Raw genomic sequence first — 23,803 nt, forward strand, 5'->3', positions numbered from 1 at the left:
TTAGAGTGGCCCTCGCCAGCAGTCTGGTCACCGTGTTAGAGTGGCCCTAGCCAGCAGTCTGGTCACCGTGTTAGAGTGGCCCTCGCCAGCAGTCTGGTCACCGTGTTAGAGTGGCCCTCGCCAGCAGTCTGGTCACCGTGTTAGAGTGGCCCTAGCCAGCAGTCTGGTCACCGTGTTAGAGTGGCCCTCGCCAGCAGTCTGGTCACCGTGTTAGAGTGGCCCTCGCCAGCAGTCTGGTCACCGTGTTAGCAGTGGCCGTGTTAGAGTGGCCCTAGCCAGCAGTCTGGTCACCGTGTTAGAGTGGCCCTAGCCAGCAGTCTGGTCACCGTGTTAGAGTGGCCCTAGCCAGCAGTCTGGTCACCGTGTTAGAGTGGCCCTCGCCAGCAGTCTGGTCACCGTGTTAGAGTTAAAACTCAGGACAGGATGGAATAACTCGTAATCTTAGCAGTGGTACTCGCTGCCATTTCCCCCCTCAAAAATAAAAAATTTTTATCGTAAAAGTAATACTCGGCATAATAAATAAAATAAATTAAACAACACATTTCAAATAAAATATTACCAAAAACTCACAAAAAAAATGAATGCAAACGAGTGGTTAGATTTTTTTTTTGTCTAATAATTTTTGAAAACTTTTAATATTTTTTTTTTTTTACATCGTCCTTCAAAAAAATCAAGGAGTTGAATACAGGAAGTTGAATACAGGAAGTTGAATACAGGAAGTTGAATACAGGAAGTAACCTAAACAGACATCATGTACTGTATAAAAAGCTCATACGCACGTACAGTTGAGCATCACTCACCAGTGTTTTAATTTATAAACTCTTAGTGGGAATATTTCATTATTATCAATAATCAATCACAGCAGTACAGTAGAACGAATGGAAGGTTAGAAGAAGATAAAAATGGAAGTTAGGAATAGTCTATGGGTGTGCATCCCAAACGCCACCCTATTCCCTATATAGCGCACTACTTTCAACCTGAGCCTTATGTGCTCTGGACTAAAGTAGTGCCTAACCTAAAGTGCCTAACCTAAAGGACTTAGGTTGTCATTTGGGACACAGGCTATGGCTTGATAGGTTTCCAAGACCTGACAACGTAAATATAGCTATCTAAACGAGCCAATCAAACGTTCCTCCTAGTGGTTCACTATATAAGGGACAAAAGAAAAGCCTACAAAACGTAATCAATCGAAAATGTCCATCTACAACCACATCATCAGGCAAGAAGAAAGAGAATGGAGGAGAAACAAAAAAAAAAACCCTGCTATTTCCTTCCCTCCATTCTTTCCCCCTTTTTCTTTCTTGTCTCGTAGACGGAGGAGGTGAGAGCTGGAGGGATGGAGGGATGGAGACAGATGTCATCAGTACGGCGCAAACTTCTGTCTCTCTGGTTTCTTCCCGATCCCATTGGCGGAAGAAATCTTCGCCGTATAGATCTGGGCCTGAGCCTGGGCCTGGGCCTGGGCCTGAGCCTGAGCCTGAGCCTGGGCCTGGGCTTGAGCGGCGGCTGCATTGGCGGCAGGGTTGGATAAAGCCAGGTAGGGCATTGATTGGAGGGATTTCATGGATTGCATTCCGAGGAGGCTGGAGAGGGGGAGGGCCCCATAGGGGTTGCCCATCATGGGGACTGCAGCGTGGGGGTGGGGGTGGGACATGCCGGGGCAGCCCATGGCAGCCAGGGCGGCAGCAGCAGCGGCTGAGGAGGAGGCGGGGGAGGGGGTTGGGTGTAGGCCATGGTGAGTTCAGCAGAGGTCGACATGGAGGAAGACTGGGCGGTGGATTTGGCGGTCTCTAAACTGCACAGGGGGATAGGAGGAGGACGAAGGAGGGAGGGATGGAGGGAGGGAGGAGGACGAAGGAGGTGGAGGGAGGGTGGAGGGAGGGAAGGTGGAGAGAGAGGGGAGAGGGAAGGGAGGGAGGGAGGGAAGGTGGAGAGAGAGAGAGGGGAGGGAGGGAGAGGGAGGGTGGAGAGAGAGAGGGAGGGGGAGGGAGGAGGAGAGAGGGGAGGGTGGAGGGAGGGAAGGTGGAGGGAGAGAGGGAGGGAGGGAGGGAGGGAGGGAGGGAGGGACGAGGGAAAGAGGAAAGGAGGGAAGGTGGAGTGGAGAGAGGGGGAGGGAGGGAGGGAGGGAGAGAGGGGAGGGTGGAGGGAGGGAGGGAGGGAGGGTGGAGGGAGGGAGGGAGTGAGGGAGGGAGGGAGGAGAGGGGAGAGGGGAGGGGTGGAGGGAGAGATGAAAGGAGGGAAGGAGGGAAGGAGGGGTGGAGGGAGAGGGGGAGGGAGGGAGGGAGGCGAGGGGGAGGGAGGGAGGGAGGGACGAGGGAAGAGGAAAGGAGGAAGGAGGAAGTACCGGATGGAAACGGGTTAGAAGGTTAAATAAATAAAAGACATGTTAAAGAAAGTACAAATTAAATAAATTAAATAAAAGGAGATAAAAAAATGTGTGTTTTGCTGGAGGTTGCAACAGATTACTGGAGGGGGGGGTCTTTAGGACTCTCATGTGGGGAGTGGATGCTATAAGTCAGGGTGATGGCTTGGGTAGGGGCTTGGGTAAGGGAAACAAATGAGTTCAAAGTTCATTAGGAATTTCCTTATTATTTTAAGATTCGATTATACATGTTGCATTTGTCAATATGTAAATAAATATATTGCATATTGTGAATGTATTGTCTGTGTGAATACAATGTGTAACTACTTACTAATATAGTGTAATTACACATATAGTGTAATTACTAATAGAACATGTAGATTGTGTAATTAGTATGGCTATAATGTGTTTTTTAGGATAGAAGAATGATGGAATGTTATGGTAGGAACCTTCTAGCCCTACAGCCCAATGTGTTGCACTTCGTACTTATAGGGTATGTTCAAAATGTGGCATTTTAACCTGTCAGATGCAACACCTGGAAGAGGCGAGTGAACTGTTAACGCTCTGGTCGCTGTGTTGATCGGAGGCGAGAGGTCCTCAGAGAGCAGTCACGCAACGTGAATTAATCATCACAAGATTAAAAAATAAGGTATTTAATCAGTGTGTTAATGCATCATTGTCGTACTTGACAGTTTTAGTATCCTAATGCAAATGTGTTGCAGTTGTAGTTTTCTAATAGTCCGGGTTGTTGTCTTCTCTCTCTCCAACACTCAGTAGTAAGTGAACTTAGACATGAATTGGCAACATCAGTACAACAACTCCTTTGTTCAAATGTGTAATTTGTGGAGATAAATGTCTAAAGATTATCTCATGAACCAGTAGAACTGAGTCTGGAGACATGAGTATCTAGAGCCATGCTTCTTTCCTGATCGCGTGACCTGACCAGGGTTCTTTCCTGATCATGTGACCTGACCAGGGTTCTTTATTGATCATGTGACCTGACCAGGGTTCTTTCCTAATCATGTGACTTGACCAGGGTTCTTTCCTGATCATGTGACCTGACCAGGGTTCTTTCCTAATCATGTTACCTGACCAGGGTTATTTCCTGATCATGTGACCTGACCAGGGTTCTTTCCTGATCATGTGACCTGACCAGGGTTCTTTATTGATCATGTGACCTGACCAGGGTTCTTTCCTAATCATGTGACCTGACCAGGGTTATTTCCTGATCATGTGACCTGACCAGGGTTCTTTCCTGATCATGTGACCTGACCAGGGTTCTTTCCTAATCATGTGACCTGACCAGGGTTATTTCCTGATCATGTGACCTGACCAGGGTTCTTTCCTGATCATGTGACCTGACCAGGGTTCTTTATTGATCATGTGACCTGACCAGGGTTCTTTCCTAATCATGTGACCTGACCAGGGTTCTTTCCTGATCATGTGACCTGACCAGGGTTCTTTCCTAATCATGTGACCTGACCAGTGTAATGAAAAGGTGCCAGTACTCATTCTAGTTTGACAGTATTGTAAGACATATTTTAGAGCCAATTCAATAAGGTGTTGGACTCAAACAGCACTCTCTACCAGTGTGTACCGGCCCAATTCAAGCACTGCCAGGAAGTGGTCCAGTTGCTGGGGCTACAAGATAATGTACACATCTTATATCTTATCGCTTATATTGTTGTCCTGCTGAGTGGTGCTTTCTCTTACCAGGAGGTGGGAGAGGGAGAGGGAGGGGTTGTGCTTTCTCTTACCAGGAGGTGGTGTTGGGTTAAGTTAATGGAGATGGTTGTTCCTGTGATGGTGATGTGTCTGTCGCTCTCCCTCTCTCCTCCTTATCCCCTCCCCTCCCCTTCTCTCCCTCTCTCCCTCCCTCCTTCTCCCATGCCTCTCTTCTCCCTCTCCCCTCCCTCCTTCTCCCTCCCCTCTCCCTCTCTCCCTCTCTCCTCCCTATCCCCTCCCCTCCCCTTCCCTCCCTCTCTCCCTCCCTCCCTCCTTCTCCCATGCCTCTCCTCTCCCTCTCCCCTCCCTCCTTCTCCCTCCCCTCTCCCTCTCTCCTCCCTATCCCCTCCCCTCCCCTCCCCTTCCCTCCCCTCTCTCCCTCCCTCCTTCTCCCATGCCTCTCCTCTCCCTCTCCCCTCCCTCCTCTCCCTCCCCCTCTCCCTCTCTCCTCCCTATCCCTCCCCTCCCCTCCCCTTCCCTCCCTCTCTCCCTCCCTCCTTCTCCCATGCCTCTCCTCTCCCTCTCCCCTCCCTCCTTCTCCCTCCCCTCTCCCTCTCTCCCTCTCTCCTCCCTATCCCCTCCCCTCCCTTCCCTCCCTCTCTCCCTCCCTCCTTCTCCCATGCCTCTCCTCTCCCTCTCCCCTCCCTCCCCTCCCCCTCCCCTCCCCTCCCCTCCCCTTCCCTCCCTCTCTCCTCTCCCTCTCCCCTCCCTCCTTCTCCCTCCCCTCTCCCTCTCTACGCCTTGTGTGCTGTGCTCGGTGGTGGCAGAGCTTTGTCTTACCAGGAGGTGATGAGGTATTGGGCCAGGTTGATAGAGATGGGGGTCCCTGTGATGGTGACGGCTCTATCACTGGTGCTGTCCAGCTGGCTACCTATCTTAATCTGAGCCCCTGACGCCTGGCGGATCTCATTGATCTTGGTTCCCTGACGCCCGATGATGGAGCCGACGAGCTGAAGGAGAGAGAGAGGAGAGAGAGAGGAGGTGAGAATGTGGGAGGAGACCTGTGTGTGTTTTGATCTTGGTTCCCTGACGCCCGATGATGGAGCCGACGAGCTGAAGGAGAGAGAGAGAGAGGAGAGAGAGAGGAGGTGAGAATGTGGGAGGAGACCTGTGTGTGTTTTGATCTTGGTTCCCTGACGCCCGATGATGGAGCCGACGAGCTGAAGGAGAGAGAGAGAGAGGAGAGAGAGAGGAGGTGAGAATGTGGGAGGAGACCTGTGTGTGTTTTGATCTTGGTTCCCTGACACCCGATGATGGAGCCGACGAGCTGAAGGAGAGAGAGAGCAGAGAGAGAGGAGGTGAGAATGTGGGAGGAGACCTGTGTGTTTTGATCTTGGTTCCCTGACGCCCGATGATGGAGCCGACGAGCTGAAGAGAGAGAGAGAGAGGGAGAGAGAGGAGGTGAGAATGTGGGAGGAGACCTGTGTGTGTTTTGATCTTGGTTCCCTGATGCCCGATGATGATCAGGTCAATGATGAAGCCAAGGAGAGAGGGAAGAAACGAGAACGCTTCACCAGACACTTGACAGATCACATCCTTATTACTAAAACCCCAAAGTATTGTGTTGACAATACTAAATGTCCAGGGTACAGTTGAAAAACAGATGGCAATGTCAATGTGACTTCCCAGGATAAAACATACAGTACACCTCTTCAACATATACAGTGTACAGTGCATTCAGTATTCAGACCACTTTTTCCCACATTTTGTTACATTACAGCCAAATTCAAAATGTATACATTTTTTTTTAAATGTATCTCATCAATCTACACACAATACCCAATGATGACAAAGCAAAACACCTGTTGTTGTTGTGAAATCTATAAAACAAAAGAAACTGAAATATCACATTTACATAAGTATTCAGACCCTTTACTCAGTACTTTGTCGAAGCACCTTTGGCAGTAATACAGCCTCGAATGTTCTTGGGTATGACGCTACAAGCTTGGCATACCTGTATTTGGGAGTTTCTCCCATTCTTCTCTGCAGATCCTCTCAAGCTCTGTCAGGTTGGATAGAGAGCATTGCTGCACAGCTATTTTCAAGTCTCTCCAGAGATGTTCAATTGGGTTCAAGTCTGGGCTCTGGCTGGGCCACTCAAGGACATTCAGAGACTTGTCCCAAAGCCACTCCTGCGTTGTCTTGGCCGTGTGCTTTGGGTTGTTGTCCTGTTGGAAGGTGAACTTTCGCCCCAGTCTGAGGTCCTGAGCGCTCTGGAGCAGGTTTTCATCAAGAATTTCTCTGTACTTTGCTCTGTTCATCTTTCCCTCGATCTGACTAGTTTCCCAGTCCCTGCTACTGAAACACATCCTCACAGCATAATGCTGCCACCACCATGCTTCACCGTAGGGATGGTGCCAGGTTTCCTCCAGACGTGACACTTTCAGTTCATTATTGGTTTCATTATTGGTTTCATCAGATCGGAGAATCTTGTTTCTCATGGTCTGAGAGTCTTTAGGTGCCTTTTGGCAAACTCCAAGCGGGCTGTCATGTGCCTTTTACTAAGGAGTGGCTTCCGTCTGGCCACTCTACCATAAAGACCTGATTGGTGGAGTGATGCAGAGATTGTTGTCCTTCTGGAAGGTTCTCCCATCTCCACAGAGGAACTCTAGAGCTCTGTCAGAGACCATCAGGTTCTTGGTCACCTCCCTGACAAAAGCCCTTCTGCCCCTATTGCTCAGTTTGGCCGGGCGGCCAGCTCTAGGAAGAGTCTTGGTGGTTCCAAACTTCTTCCATTTAAGAATGATGGAGGCCACTAGGTTCTAGGGGACCTTGAATGCTACAGACATTTTTTTGAACCTTTCCCCAGATCTGTGCCTCAACACAATCCTGTCTTGGAGCTCTAAGGACAATTCCTTCGACCTCATGACTTGTTTTTTTTTCTCTGACATGCACTGTCAGGTGTGCACCTGAGCTCAATTTCGAGTCTCATAGCAAAGTGTCTGAATACTTATGTAAATAAGGTATTTCTGCTTTTTATTTTTAATAAATTAGCAACATTTTCAAAAAAACTGTTTTCGCTTTGTCATTATGGGATATTCTGTGTAGACTGCAGAGAATAGTTGGGTTTTTACATTTTTTTAACATCCATTTTAGAAAAAGGCTGTAACGTAACAAAATGTAGAAAAATTCAAGTGGTCTGAATACTTTCCGAATGCACTGTAGATTAAAAATAATGTAAAATTTTGTGTATAATGGAAACATTGTCTTGAGCGTGGTTTAAAAACATGCCCTCCCTCCAATCCCTACAGGTTGTGTCTCAGCGCATAACACATCTACCAAGGAAAAGCTAATAACCTTCGAAATCAGGGGTCAATTCCAATACCTTGTAAAGAATACCAGTAGTCAATCTGTACACTACATCCAGCTACTCTAACTGCTACAGCCCATAGATCCCTTGCCTATACCCCTGGAAGGTAAGTGACTATTGATTTCTTACCAAGGTACCTTCACAAGTGTATTTGCTTCCTGGACACGAGTCAGACTAGTGTTTCTGTTCAGTGAGTCAGACTAGTGTTTATGTTCAGTGAGTCAGACTAGTGTTTATGTTCAGTGATAGTGATTCTGTTCAGTGAGTCAGACTAGTGTTTCTGTTCAGTGAGTCAGACTAGTGTTTCTGTTCAGTGAGTCAGACTAGTGTTTCTGTTCAGTGAGTCAGACTAGTATTTCTGTTCAGTGAGTCAGACTGGTGTTTCTGTTCAGTGATAGTGTTTCTGTTCAGTGAGTCAGACTAGTGATTCTGTTCAGTGAGTCAGACTAGTGTTTCTGTTTAGTGAGTCAGACTAGTGTTTCTGTTCAGTGAGTCAGACTGGTGTTTCTGTTCAGTGAGTAAGACTAGTATTTCTGTTCAGTGAGTCAGACTAGTGTTTCTGTTCAGTGAGTCAGACTAGTGTTTCTGTTCAGTGAGTCAGACTAGTGTTTCTGTTCAGTGAGTCAGACTGGTGTTTCTGTTCAGTGATAGTGATTCTGTTCAGTGAGTCAGACTAGTGTTTCTGTTTAGTGAGTCAGACTAGTGTTTCTGTTCAGTGAGTCAGACTGGTGTTTCTGTTCAGTGATAGTGATTCTGTTCAGTGAGTCAGACTAGTGATTCTGTTCAGTGAGTCAGACTAGTGTTTCTGTTCAGTGAGTCAGACTAGTGTTTCTGTTCAGTGAGTCAGACTAGTGATTCTGTTCAGTGAGTCAGACTAGTATTTCTGTTCAGTGAGTCAGACTAATGTTTCTGTTCAGTGAGTCAGACTGGTGTTTCTGTTCAGTGATAGTGATTCTGTTCAGTGAGTCAGACTAGTGTTTCTGTTCAGTGGGTTGGACTAGTATTTCTGTTCAGTGGGTTGGACTAGTATTTCTGTTCAGTGGGTTGGACTAGTGTTTCTGTTCAGTGGGTTGGACTAGTGTTTCTGTTCAGTGGGTAATAGAAATGCAATCGGAAACAAACAGCAGAAATGTAAAATGAGGGATAGCATGTGACTAGTAGTGGCTTAGCTACATTCAAATCTAATCGCTTTTTGGCAGACACTTTATCACAAGCGACTTACAGTACAGTGAGTTCATTGTTTGTATTGTAAGTATACACTCAGTGGCCAGTTTATTAGGTACATCATCCCGTTCACAAAAAAAAATTGATCACTCTTACAAACAGTGAGTCACGTAACAGTGGCTTGCTATATAAAGCAGGCAGACAGGCATCAAGGCATTCAGTTACTGTTTGATTGAACTTTAGAATGGTCAGAACGAGTGACGTAAGTGAGTTTGAGCGTGGAATGTTCGCCGGTTGCAGTGTCTCAGAAACAGCCAGGCCTCCTGGGCTTTTCATGCACGACAGTGTCTCAGAAACAGCCAGGCCTCCTGGGCTTTTCACGCACGACAGTGTCTCAGAAACACCGGGCCTCCTGGGCTTTTCACGCACGACAGTGTCTCAGAAACAGCCAGGCCTCCTGGGCTTTTCACGCACGACAGTGTCTCAGACACAGCGGGCCTCCTGGGCTTTTCACACACGACAGTGTCTCAGAAACAGCCAGGCCTCCTGGGCTTTTCACGCACAACAGTGTCTCAGACACAGCCAGGCCTCCTGGGCTTTTCACGCACGACAGTGTCTCAGAAACAGCCAGGCCTCCTGGGCTTTTCACGCACGACAGTGTCTCAGACACAGCGGGCCTCCTGGGCTTTTCACACACGACAGTGTCTCAGAAACAGCCAGGCCTCCTGGGCTTTCCACACACGACAGTGTCGAGGGTTTACAGAGAACGGTGCGACAAACAAACATCCAGTCAGCTGCAGTCCTGTGGACGAAAATAGCTCGTTGATGGTTGATGTTGAAAGAGAATGTCACAGATGGGCTATTGACAGCAGACCACCACACCAGGTTCCACTCCTATCAGCTAAAAACAAGAAGAAGCGACTCCAACACTGAACAATTGAGAAGTGGAAAAACATTGCCTTGTTCCAGACGAATCTCGGTTCCTGTTGCGTCATGCTGATGGCAGAGTCAGGATTTGACTTAAGCGACATGAGTCCATGACCCCATCCTGCCTGGTGTCAACGGTACAGGCTGGTGGCGGTGGTGCAATGGTGTGGGAGGTCCCATGATGGCGATTAAGCAACGTTTCTATGCCCCAAAGAATTCACACTGTGATTGTGGCTGATCTAATAAACTGGTCACTGAGTGATTGTGGCTGACCTAATAAACTGGTCACTGAGTGATTGTGGCTGACCTAATAAACTGGTCACTGAGTGATTGTGGCTGACCTAATAAACTGGCCACTGAGTGATTGTGGCTGACCTAATAAACTGGTCACTGAGTGATTGTGGCTGACCTAATAAACTGGTCACTGAGTGATTGTGGCTGACCTAATAAACTGGTCACTGAATGATTGAAGCCAACAGTGTCATCTATCCATTAATGGTTGTACTCCTCTGTAAACTGGTCATCTCTGTGTACCCGTCGCAAAACCCCCTGGTTGATGCTTATTTATAAAACCCTGTTAGGCCTCACTCCCCCCTATCTGAGACATCTACTGCAGCCCTCCTCCTCCACACACAACACCCATTCTGCCAGTCACATTCTGTTAAAGGTCTTCAAAGCACACACATCCCTGGGTCGTTCCTCTCTTCAGTTCACTGCAGCTAGCGACTGGATCGAGCTGCAACAAACACTCAAACTGGACAGTTTTATCTCCAGCTCTTCATTCAAAGACTCAATTATGGACACTCTTACTGACAGTTGTGATGCTTCTGTGCCCAATAATGTTTGTACCATGTTTTGTGCTGCTACCATGTTGTGTTGCTACGATGTTGTTGTTATGTTGTGTTGCTACCATGTTGTTATGTTGTGTTGCTACCGTGTTGTTGTTATATTGTGTTGCTACCATGTTGTTGTTATATTGTGTTGCTACCATGTTGTTGTTATGTTGTGTTGCTACCATGTTGTTGTTATGTTGTGATGCTACCATGTTGTTGTTATATTGTGTTGCTACCATGTTGTTGTTATATTGTGTTGCTACCATGTTGTTGTTATATTGTGTTGCTACCATGTTGTTGTTATGTTGTGATGCTACCATGTTGTTGTTATATTGTGTTACTACCATGTTGTTGTTATGTTGTGTGCTACCATGTCGTTGTTATATTGTGTTTCTACCATGTTGTTGTTATATTGTGTTGCTACCATGTTGTTGTCATGTTGTGTTGCTACCATGTTGTTGTTATGTTGTGTTGCTACCATGCTGTGTTGCTACCATGCTGTTGTTATGTTGTGTTGCTACCATGTTGTTGTTATATTGTTTTGCTACCATGTTGTTGTTATATTGTGTTGCTACCATGTTGTGTTGCTACCATGTTGTTGTTATGTTGTGTTGCTACCATGCTGTGTTGCTACCATGCTGTTGTTATGTTGTGTTGCTACCATGTTGTTGTTATATTGTGATGCTACCATGTTGTTGTTATATTGTGTTGCTACCATGTTGTTGTTATATTGTGTTGCTACCATGCTGTGTTGCTACCATGCTGTTGTTATGTTGTGTTGTTTCCATGCTTTGTTGTCATGTGTTGCTGCCTTGCTATGTTGTCGTCTTAGGTCTCTCTTTATGTAGTGGAGTGGTGTCTCTCTTGTCGTGATGTGTGTTTTGTTCTATATTTTTATTTTTAATATTTTTTTTAATCCCAGCCCCCGTCGCCGTAGAAGGCCTTTTGTCTTTTGGTAGTGTAAATAAGAATTTGTTCTTAATTGACTTGCCTAGTTAAATAGGTTAAAGGTTAAAGGTTAAGGTTAAATATATATATTTTTAAATAATCACTAGTCTTGTTTGGAACAATATATCACAGCTCTCAACTTAAACTACAACAGGTTCTGCAGCCTGACTCATCTTCCCGTCTCTGCTCTGGGATCGTCTAGTGTTCCTGTAGTCTGGTTCTGCTGTGTCCTGTCTATGGGTTCTCATCTTCCTGTCTCTGCTCTGGGATCGTCTAGTGTTCCTGTAGTCTGGTTCTGCTGTGTCCCCCTGTGTGTTTCTCTGGTGTGTGTGTGTTCTCTGGTCTGGTTATTCTCAGAGACAGCAGAGGGCATAGATACGGGGATCTGTCAAAGACAGCCAAGCCCAGTGTCAGAGATCAGGACCAGACCTGACAAGTACCATTTTGAAATATTTCAAATTCTTGTAGTGTTTGATCTAGTCTAACTTGAGTGATCTAGTCCCACCCACTCGTAGCATGCGCTCCAGCAGGTATATTTCACTGGTCATCTCCAAAGCCAACACTTCCTTTGGCCGCCTTTCCTTCCTGCCAATGACTGGAACGTATGTGCAAAAATCACTGAAGCTGGAGACTCATATCTCCCTCTCTAACATTAAGCACCAGCTGTCAGAGCCCATCAATGCACCTGTACACAGCCCATCTGTAAATAGCCCACCCAACATCCCCATATTATTACTTACCCTCTTGCTCTTTTGCGCCTCAGTATCTCTAATTGCACATCCATCCCCACAGTGTTAATGCTAAATTGTAATTAATTTTGTAATTATTTTTGCCTCTATGGCCGATTTATTGCCTTTACCTCCCTACTCTTCTACATAGACTTTTCTATTTTTTCTATTTATTTATTTTTGTTATTGACTGTACGTTTGTTTATGTGTAACTCGGTTCTTGTTGTTTTTGTCGCGCTGCTTGGCTTTATCTTGGCCAAGTCGCAGTTGTAAATGAGAACTTGTTCTCAACTAGCCTACCTGGTTAAATCAAGGTGAGGAAAAAAAAATAGTCTAACCGGAGTGATCTAGTCTAACCGGAGTGATCTAGTCTAACCGGAGTGATCTAGTCTAACCGGAGTGATCTCATCTAACCGGAGTGATCTAGTCTAACCGGAGTGATCTAATATAACCGGAGTGATCTAGTCTAACCGGAGTGATCTAGTCTAATTAGAGTGCCAGCTGCCAGGTGCGTGAGAGGTTTTTGCAACATTTGCAACTACTCTATTGTTCTCATTGGTGCCAGTCAAGCCCAGATATTTCACTATTTGAAATAACAAAAAAAAAAGATTTCAAAAAGGTTATTTGAACCCAGGTCTGAGAGGAAGCCCCGTACAGCGTCAGTGTCAGGGCAGAGGGCCTTTGTAGAGAGAGGGGGCCCTGATGTCAGGAGTGAGGCCCCTGATCTAGAGAGAGCCCTATGTCTCTGTGTCTCAAATGACACCCTATTCCCTATGTAGTTCACTACTTTTTACCAGGACTCATAGGGCTCTGATCAAAAGTAGTGTACTATGTAGGGAATAGGGTTCCATAGGGCTCTGGTCTAAAGTAGTTTACTATATAGGGAATAGGGTTCCATAGGGCTCTGGTCTAAAGTAGTGCACTATGTAGGGAATAGGGTTCCATAGGGCTCTGGTCTAAAGTAGTGCACTATATAGGGAATAGGGTTCCATTTGGGATGCAAGACTCCCTGTCATGTCTGAGGCCTGGACAGTGATGAAGTGACACCAACATGGATGTGTTGGCAGGTCGGCATGCTGAGCTAAAGGACAGACCTCCTTTTCATCTCCTTTTGTTGTCTCCTCACTCGCTATCTTCTCGCCGCTCCTCTCTCCCTCCCTCCGTCCTTCTCCCATCCTCCTTCCCCCCCTCTGCCTCCCTCCCTCCTCTCCTCTCTCTCCCATCCTCCTTCCCTCTCTCCCTCTGCCTCCCTCCCTCCCTCCTCTCCTCTCTCCCCTCCTTTCCCCCACTGTGGTCTATTAATGGCCTGCTGATTATTTGGGGGACTAAGCTAGTGCCCACAGACAAGTACCAGGTCAAAACCACTCTGTCTGTGTGACTGTTAGCTCCCAACCTGTCCCCATATTACCGTATAGCACAGGACTCAGTTGATCTCATCCTGATGTTAATATAGGTGGAAAAAAACGAGGTTATTTTGGGCGGATTCCCTGCTGCACTTGTAATGTGAAACGGCTTATGATGTGGAGATGGTGGACACACACACACACGCACACACACACGCACAGCCCCCCCAAAAAATAAAGCCCCTCCAGGCCTTTAGGACATTCTCAGCAGCGCGTGCCTGTCGGGCTTATTGTCTCAATGCCTCTGTGCTCCAGTCTCTCTCTCTCTCTCTCTCTCTCTCTCTGTCTCTCTCTCTCTGTCTCTCTCTCTCTCTCTCTCTCTCTCTCTCTCTCTCTCTCTCTCTCTCTGTCTCTCTCTCTCTGTCTCTCTCTCTCTCTCTCTCACTCCCCAATCTTTCCCACTCTCTCTCTTTCTCCTCGTTCCCTCTCTCATTCCCTCTCTACCTTATTCCTATTCATATTGTTCTCCTTCTGATAGAAAGGGGGTTTGGTGGAGAGACATTGAGTTTGCGACCTTATAGAACACGATTAGAAACTTTATCCATCAAGGTTTTGACACACGTTAGAACATTGAATCTGTAATAGAAGTCCACGGAAACACAATGACAGAATGCCAAACAATGGCTGCGTTACCATCCCTCAAATCCTTCTTCTGTTCTTTCGTTTTTCTCTCAAAGCCTATTGGAGGAGAGGATCCAAGGTCCCTTCCTCTGACTTACGACCTACAATGAGCTTTGAGAGGAATTGAGGAAACAAGGACGGCCGAAAGCAAGGATTTGATAACTAGAAACATTTTCAGACACAGACGATTATTAACAACGTGGGACAAAAAGTAACGCTGTCTCCTTGTCTGTCCTGACGTTCATCCTGTCTCCTTGTCTATATATTATATATTATTATTATATATATATGCAGAGTCTCAATTACAATGACTTGAAACACAGACCTAAAATCCACACCCCTCCTTTCATTTTAGATAGACGTTCATCCTCATCTTCCCTGCCCTGACGTTCGTCCTGCCCTGACGTTTATCCTGCCTTGATGTTTATCCTGCCCTGATGTTCATCCTGCCCTGACGTTCGTCCTGCCCTGACGTTTATCCTGCCCTGATGTTCATCCTGCCCTGACGTTCGTCCTGCCCTGACGTTCATCCTGTCCTGACGTTCATCCTGCCCTGACATTTATCCTGTCCTGACGTTCATCCTGTCCTGACGTTTATCCTGTCCTGACGTTCATCCTGTCCTGACGTTCGTCCTGCCCTGACGTTCATCCTGTCCTGACGTTTATCCTGCCCTGACATTTATCCTGCCCTGACGTTCATCCTGTCCTGACGTTCGTCCTGCCCTGACGTTCATCCTGTCCTGACGTTTATCCTGCCCTGACATTTATCCTGCCCTGACGTTCATCCTGTCCTGACGTTCATCCTGCCCTGACGTTTATCCTCATCCTCCCTGTCCTGATGTTCATCCTTCCCTGACGTTTATTCTGCCCTGACGTTCATCCTGTCCTGACGTTCATCCTGTCCTGACGTTTATCCTCATCCTCCCTGTCCTGACGTTCATCCTCATCCTCCCTGCCCTGGCAGCTATGTAGGATGGATGACTAGGGTAAACTTCAGAACCATGCAGTCCTTCCTTCTGACATCTAGGGACAGAAATAACAAAGGCCAGCATATCAGGGCACTTCTCCAGGAGTGTTGGGTGGTGATATCAGTGGCTGGTGGAATTTGTTTGGGAAGCCCCATGCTCTGGCTCTGTCTCATGTCTAAAGTATGTGTCCCCCCCCCTCCCCCACACTATGTCCTGCTACTTCCCCCACCTCTAGAGTCTATGCTGGGTCTATGCTGGGCCATGCTGAGTTGGGCTGGAGAGGGGCAGGGGAGGGGCTGGGCCATGCTGAGTTGGGCTGGGGAGGGGCAGGGGAGGGGCTGGGCCATGCTGAGTTGGGCTGGGGAGGGGCAGGGGAGGGGCTGGAGAGGGGCTGGGGATGGGCAGGGACTGGGAAAGGGCTGAGCTGGGGGGCTGTGGAGGGAATTGGGTAGTGAAGCCTAGGCTGGGCTAGGCAGGGGAGGGCTGTCCTGGGCTGGACTAAACAGGGGAAGGCTGTCCTGGGCTGGGCTGAACAGGGGAGGGCTGTCCTGGGCTGGGCTGAACAGGGGAGGGCTGTCCTGGGCTGGGCTGAACAGGGGAGGGCTGTCCTGGGCTGGGCTGAACAGGGGAAGGCTGTCCTGGGCTGGGCTGAACAGGGGAAGGCTGTCCTGGGCTGGGGTGAGCTGTACTTTATTGTGTGGAAAGAGGGCTCAGTTGAAAGCCATTTGGTTGCTTTATTTACTGTTCTGTTTTGACAGCCCAGAGCCTTTCAATTTGACAAACAACATGAGTGGATGTAGTTCTAACTCATAGAACAGACATATGGACAGAGAGCCATGAAAGAAGGAGGGAGGGAGGGCAAGAGAGAGACAGAGAGATAACGAGAGAGAGAGAGAGAGAGAGAGAGAGAGAGAGAGAGAGAGAGAAAGAGAGAGGTGACATCAGTACGAAGTCATTTCAACACTCCAAGCCCAGTTTTGCCCGTTGGGTTTAGAGGCAATATTGGAATGAATCAGAGAACAGAGGACAGCTCTGGAATGAGTAGTAGGCGGGTGTCTGACTGAATAATATTGTTCAGGATTGTTATGTGGCAATATTTCCTACGTAGCAGACAAAGTATTGCTAGCTGTACTTACGTCATTAGGAATGAGCAGTTCCTGAGATGTTGTCTGGGAATTGGACTCCATTCCTGCTGGGAGAAAAGAGAGGTAAACTCTTGGGGAATCACACAGGAAAACATGATGTGTAACAGTATAACTTTAGACCGTCCCCTCGCCCATACCCGGGCGCGAACCAGGGACCCTCTGCACACATCAACAACAGTCACCCACGAAGCATCGTTACCAAGGGGAACTACTACTTCAAGGTCTCAGAGCAAGTGACGTCACCGATTGAAACGCTATTTAGCGCGTACCACCGCTAACTAAGCTAGCCGTTTCACATCCGTTACATATGCATTTCACAGTAAAACCCCAATTATAACATGAGCAGTCACAGAGTAAAAAAAAAAAACACAAAATTATAATACCTCACAAACGCTATACGCTTCATGTCCTGGTGATCTTTCTGCTGTTGGACACCATAACCTCTCTTAAGGACACCATCACCTCTCTGAAGGACACCATCACCTCTCTGAAGGACACCATCACCTCTCTGAAGGAAACCATCACCTCTCTGAAGGACACCATCACCTCTCTGAAGGACACCATCACCTCTCTGAAGGACACCATCACCTCTCTGAAGGACACCATCACCTCTCTGAAGGATATCATCACCTCTCTGATGGATATCATCACCTCTCTGAAGGATATCATCACCTCTCTGAAGGACACCATCACCTCTCTGAAGGACACCATCACCTCTCTGAAGGATATCATCACCTCTCTGAAGGACACCATCACCTCTCTGAAGGACACCATCACCTCTCTGAAGGACACCATCACCTCTCTGAAGGATATCATCACCCCTCTGACGGATATCATCACCTCTCTGAAGGACACCATCACCTCTCTGAAGGACACCATCACCTCTCTGAAGGACACCATCACCTCTCTGAAGGATACCATCACCTCTCTGAAGGACAACATCACCTCTCTGAAGGATACCATCACCTCTCTGAAGGACACCATCACCTCTCTGAAGGACACCATCACCTCTCTGAAGGACACCATCACCTCTCTGAAGGACACCATCACCTCTCTGAAGGACACCACATAACCTCTCTGAAGGACACCATCACCTCTCTGAAGGATACCATCACCTCTCTGAAGGACACCATCACCTCTCTGAAGGACATCATCACCTCTCTGAAGGATATCATCACCTCTCTGAAGGATATCATCACCTCTCTGAAGGACACCATCACCTCTCTGAAGGACACCATCACCTCTCTGAAGGACACCATCACCTGACGTTCATTCTACTGTCCTGTCTCTACTCTCTGGTCTCTACTCTCCTGTCTCTACTCTACTGTCTCTACTCTCCGGGTCTCTACTCTCCAGTCTCTACTCTCCTGTCTCTACTCTACCGTCTCTACTCTCCGGTCTCTACTCTCCTGTCTCTACTCTCCTGTCTCTACTCTCCTGTCTCTACTCTACTGTCTCTACTTCCCTGTCTCTACTGTCCTGTCTCTACTCTCCTGTCTCTACTCTACCGTCTCTCCTGTACCTACTTTCCTGTCTCTACTCTCCTGTCTCTACTCTCCTGTCTCTACTCTACTGTCTCTACTTTCCTGTCTCTACTGTCCTGTCTCTACTCTCCCGTCTCTACTCTCCTGTCTCTACTCTCCTGTCTCTACTCTCCGGTCTCTACTCTCCGGTCTCTACTCTCCTGTCTCTACTCTACCATCTCTCCTGTCTGTACTCTCCTGTCTCTACTCTCCCGTCTCTACTCTCCCATCTCTACTCTCCGTCTCTACTCTCCTGTCTCTACTCTACTGTCTCTACTTTCCTGTCTCTACTGTCCTGTCTCTACTCTCCTGTCTCTATTCTCCTGTCTCTACTCTCCTGTCTCTACTCTCCTGTCTTTACTCTCCCGTCTCTACTCTCCTGTCTCTACTCTCCTGTCTCTACTCTCGGTCTCTACTCTCCTGTCTCTACTCTACTGTCTCTACTCTACCGTCTCTCATGTCTCTAATCTCCTGTCTCTACTCTCCTGTCTCTACTCTCCTGTCTCTACTCTCCCATCTCTACTCTACTGTCTCTACTCTACCGTCTCTCCTGTCTCTACTTTCCTCTCTCTACTCTCCTGTCTCTACTCTCCGTCTCTACTCTCCCGTCTCTACTCTCGGTCTCTACTCTCCTGTCTCTACTCTCCTGTCTCTACTCTCCCATCTCTACTCTCCTGTCTCTACTCTCCTGTCTCTACTCTCCCGTCTCTACTCTCCCGTCTCTACTCTACTGTCTCTACTCTACCGTCTCTCATGTGTCTACTTTCCTGTCTCTACTCTCCTGTCTCTACTCTACTGTCTCTACTCTACGGTCTCTACTCTACTGTCTCTACTCTCCCGGCTCTACTCTCCTGTCTCTACTCTCCTGTCTCTACTCTCCTGTCTCTACTCTCCCGTCTCTACTCTCCCGTCTCTACTCTCCGGTCTCTACTCTCCTGTCTCTACTCTCCTGTCTCTACTCTACCATCTCTCATGTCTCTACTTTCCTGTCTCTACTCTCACGTCTCTACTCTCCCGTCTCTACTCTCCCGTCTCTACTCTCCTGTCTCTACTCTCCTGTCTCTACTCTCTGGTCTCTACTCTCCTGTCTCTACTCTCCTGTCTCTACTCTCCTGTCTCTACTCTCCCGTCTCTACTCTCCCGTCTCTACTCTCCCGTCTCTACTCTCCTGTCTCTACTCTACTGTCGCTACTCTACTGTCTCTACTCTCCTGGTCTCTACTCTCCCGTCTCTACTCTACCGTCTCTCTGTCTCTACTCTCCTGTCTCTACTCTCCTGTCTCTACTCTCTGGTCTCTACTCTACTGTCTCTACTCTCCTGTCTCTACTCTCGGTCTCTACTCTCCTGTCTCCTCCTGTCTCTACTCTCCCGTCTCTACTCTCCTGTCTCTACTCTCCCGTCTCTACTCTACCGTCTCTCCTGTCTCTCTCCTGTCTCTACTCTCCTGTCTCTACTCTACTGTCTCTACTCTACTGTCTCTACTCTACTGTCGCTACTCTACTGTCTCTACTCTCCTGTCTCTACTCTACTGTCGCTACTCTACTGTCTCTACTCTCCTGTCTCTACTCTCCTGTCTCTACTCTCCTGTCTCTACTCTACTGTCTCTACTCTCCTGTCTCTACTCTACCGTCTCTCCTGTCTCTACTCTCCTGTCTCTACTCTCCTGTCTCTACTCTCTGTCTCCTGTCTCTACTCTCCCGTCTCTACTCTCCTGTCTCTACTCTCCTGTCTCTACTCTCTGTCTCTACTCTACTGTCTCTACTCTCCTGTCTCTACTCTCCCGTCTCTACTCTCCTGTCTCTCTACTCTCCCCTACTCTCCTGTCTCTACTCCTGGTCTCTACTCTCCTGTCTCTACTCTCCTGTCTCTACTCTCATGTCTCTACTCTCCTGTCTCTACTCTCCCGTCTCTACTCTCCCGTCTCTACTCTCCCGTCTCTACTCTCCTGTCTCTACTCTCCTGTCTCTACTCTACTGTCTCTACTCTCTCCTCTTCTATGTCTCTACTCTCCCGTCTCTACTCTCCTGTCTCTACTCTCCTGTCTCTACTCTCCTGTCTCTACTCTCCTGTCTCTACTCTACCATCTCTCATGTCTCTACTTTCCTGTCTCTACTCTCACGTCTCTACTCTCCCGTCTCTACTCTCCTGTCTCTACTCTCTGGTCTCTACTCTCCTGTCTCTACTCTCCTGTCTCTACTCTCCTGTCTCTACTCTCCTGTCTCTACTCTCCCATCTCTACTCTCCCGTCTCTACTCTCCCGTCTCTACTCTACCGTCTCTCCTGTCTCTACTCTCCTGTCTCTACTCTACTGTCTCTACTCTCTACTTTCCTGTCTCTACTCTCACTCTCTCCTGTCTCTACTCTCCCCCTACTGTCTCTACTTCTCCTGTCTCTACTCTCCATCTGTCTCTCTCTCCTGTCTCTACTCTCCTGTCTCTACTCTCCTGTCTCTACTCTCCTGTCTCTACTCTACAGTCTCTACTCTCCTGTCTCTACTCTACTGTCGCTACTCTACTGTCTCTACTCTCCTGTCTCTACTCTCCTGTCTCTACTCTCCCGTCTCTACTCTCCCGTCTCTACTCTCCCGTCTCTACTCTCCTGTCTCTACTCTACTGTCGCTACTCTACTGTCTCTACTCTCCTGTCTCTACTCTCCGTCTCTACTCTCCTGTCTCTACTCTACCCCCTCTCTACTCTCCTGTCTCTACTCTCCTGTCTCTACTCTCCTGTCTCTACTCTCATGTCTCTCCCTGTCTCTCTCCTGTCTCTACTCTCTCCTGTCTCTACTCTCCGTCTCTACTCTCTTTACTCTCTCTCCTGTCTCTCCTGTCTCTACTCTCCGGTCTCTACTCTCCCTCTGTCTCTACTCTCCTGTCTCTACTCTCCTGTCTCTACTCTTACTGTCTCTACTCTCCTGTCTCTACTCTCCTGTCTTTACTCTCCTGTCTCTACTCTACTGTCTCTCCTCTCTACTCTCCTGTCTCTACTCTACTGTCTCTACTCTACTGTCTCTACTCTCCTGTCTCTACTCTCCTGTCTCTACTCTCCTGTCTCTACTCTACTGTCTCTACTCTCCTGTCTCTACTCTCCGGTCTCTCCTGTCTCTACTCTCTCTCTGTCTCTACTCTCCTGTCTCTACTCTACTGTCTCTTCTCTACTGTCTCTACTCTCCTGTCTCTACTCTCCCTGTCTCTACTCTCCTGTCTCTACTCTACTCGTCTCTCATGTCTCTAATCTCCTGTCTCTACTCTACTGTCTCTACTCTACTGTCTCTACTCTCCTGTCTCTGCTCTACCGTCTCTCCTGTCTCTACTCCCTGTCTCTACTCTCCTGTCTCTACTCTCTGTCTCTACTCTCCTGTCTCTACTCTCTCTCCTGTCTCTACTCTCCTGTCTCTTACTCTCCTGTCTCTCTCCTGTCTCTACTCTCCTGTCTCTACTCTACTGTCTCTCTACTGTCTCTCTCTCCCTGTCTCTCCTGTCTCTCCTGTCTCTACTCTACTGTCTCTACTCTCTCTCTGTCTCTACTCTCCGTCTCTACTGTCTCTCCTGTCTCTACTCTCCCTGTCTCTCTCCTGTCTCTACTCTCTCCTGTCTCTACTCTCCTCTGTCTCTCTCTCCTGTCTCTACTCTACTGTCTCTTTCTCTACTGTCTCTACTCTCCTGTCTCTACTCTCCGTCTCTACTCTACCGTCTCCTGTCTCTACTCTCCTGTCTCTACTCTCCGTCTCTACTCTCCGGTCTCTACTCTACTGTCTCTACTCTCTCTACTCTACCTGTCGACTCTCCTGTCTCTACTCTCCTGTCTCTACTCTACTGTCGCTACTTACTCTACTCTCTCTCTACTCTACTCTCCTGTCTCTACTCTCCGGTCTCTACTCTCCTGTCTCTACTCTCCTGTCTCTACGGTCTCTACTCTCTCTACTCTACTCTCTCTACTCTCCTGTCTCTACTCTACTGTCTCTACTCTACTGTCTCTACTCTCCTGTCTCTACTCTCCTGTCTCTACTCGTCTCTCCTGTCTCTACTCTCCTGTCTCTACTCTCCTGTCTCTACTCTCCTGTCTCTACTCTCCGGTCTCTACTCTCCGTCTCTACTCTCCCGTCTCTACTCTACCGTCTCTCCTGTCTCTACTCTCCTGTCTCTACTCTACTGTCTCTACTCTACTGTCTCTACTCCTGTCTCTACTCTCCTGTCTCTACTCTACTGTCGCTACTCTACTGTCTCTACTCTCCTGTCTCTACTCTCCTGTCTCTACTCTCCTGTCTCTCTACTCTACTGTCTCTACTCTCCTGTCTCTACTCTCCTGTCTCTACTCTCTCCTGTCTCTACTCTACTGTCGCTACTCTACTGTCTCTACTCTCCTGTCTCTACTCTACCGTCTCTCCTGTCTCTACTCTCCGGTCTCTACTCTCCTGTCTCTACTCTCCTGTCTCTACTCTACTGTCTCTACTCTAGTGTCTCTACTCTCCTGTCTCTACTCTCCCCTCTCTACTCTCCTGTCTCTACTCTACCGTCTCTCATGTCTCTAATCTCCTGTCTCTACTCTACTGTCGCTACTCTACTGTCTCTACTCTCCTGTCTCTACTCTACCGTCTCTCCTGTCTCTACTCTACCGTCTCTCCTGTCTCTACTCTCCTGTCTCTACTCTACCGTCTCTCCTGTCTCTACTCTCCGGTCTCTACTCTCCTGTCTCTACTCTACTGTCTCTACTCTACTGTCTCTACTCTCCTGTCTCTACTCTCCTGTCTCTACTCTCCCGTCTCTACTCTCCTGTCTCTACTCTACTGTCGCTACTCTCCCGTCTCTACTCTCCGGTCTCTACTCTACTGTCTCTACTCTCCTTTCTCGACTCTCCTGTCTCTACTCTCCTGTCTCTACTCTACTGTCTCTACTCTCCTGTCTCTACTCTACTCTCTCTACTCTACTCTCCTGTCTCTACTCTCCGGTCTCTACTCTCCTGTCTCTACTCTCCTGTCTCTACTGTCTCTCCTCTTCTGTTTCTTCTCTCTCAACTCAGCAAGGACGGGATGTAGAGCTTAGCTTTCTAAACAGTGTTTCTTAATAGACTATAACATTGCCATGACTGGTGAACTTTTGATCTACAATTTAATATAACCCCCCCATCCATAACACAGTGAGAATACTCTCTCCTGTCCTCTTTCTTTCTCTCCTCTCCATCTCTCTCTCCTCTTTCTCTCCTCTCCATCTCTGCCTCCTCTCCTCTTTCTTTCTCTCCGCTTCCTCTCCATCTCTCTCTCCTCTTTCTCTCCTTTCCATCTCTGCCTCCTCTCCTCTTCTCTCTCCTCTGTATCTCTCCATCTCCCTCTGCCTCCTCTCCTCTTTCGTCTCTCTCTTCTCTGTATCCCTCCATCTCCCTCTGCCTCCTCTCCTCTTTCTTCTCTGTATCTCTCCATCTCCCTCTGCCTCCTCTCCTCTTTCTTCTCTGTATCCCTCCATCTCCTCTGCCTCCTCTCCTCTTTCTTCTCTGTATCCCTCCATCTCCCTCTGCCTCCTCTCCTCTTTCTTCTCTGTATCCCTCCATCTCCCTCTGCCTCCTCTCCTCTTTCTTCTCTGTATCCCTCCATCTCCCTCTGCCTCCCTCTCCTCTTTCTTCTCTGTATCCCTCCATCTCCCTCTGCCTCCTCTCCTCTTTCTTCTCTGTATCTCTCCATCTCCCTCTGCCTCCTCTCTCTTTCTTCTCTGTATCCTCCATCTCCCTCTGCCTCCTCTCCTCTTTCTTCTCTGTATCCCTCCATCTCCCTCTGCCTCCTCTCCTCTTCTCTGTATCTCTCCATCTCCCCTCTGCCTCCTCTCCTCTTCGCTCTCTGTATCTCTCCATCTCCCTCTGCCTCCTCTTCTCTCTCTTCTCTGTATCTCCATCTCCCTCTGCCTCCCTCTCCTCTTTCTTCTCTCTCTTCTCTGTATCTCTCCATCTCCCTCTGCCTCCTCTTCTCTTCTCTGTATCTCTCCATCTCCCTCTGCCTCCTCTCCTCTCCTCTTCTCTCTCTCCTCTGTATCCCTCCATCTCCCTCTGCCTCCTCTCCTCTCCTCTTCTCTCTCCTCTGTATCCCTCCATCTCCCTCTGCCTTCTTTCTTCTCCTCTTCTCCCTCTCCTCTGTATCTCTCCATCTCCCTCTGCCTCCTC

At 48.2% G+C, this 23,803-nt stretch overlaps 1 pseudogene; it reads right to left on the reverse strand.

Annotated features, from left to right (window-relative positions):
- Window positions 1-260: 260 nt before the first annotated feature.
- Window positions 261-23,803, reverse strand: part of LOC135568165 (poly(rC)-binding protein 4-like) — a 55,888-nt pseudogene continuing 32,345 nt past the window's right edge.

This window comes from Oncorhynchus nerka, unplaced genomic scaffold, assembly GCF_034236695.1.
Source record: "Oncorhynchus nerka isolate Pitt River unplaced genomic scaffold, Oner_Uvic_2.0 unplaced_scaffold_1661, whole genome shotgun sequence".
Classification (NCBI taxonomy): domain Eukaryota; kingdom Metazoa; phylum Chordata; class Actinopteri; order Salmoniformes; family Salmonidae; genus Oncorhynchus; species Oncorhynchus nerka.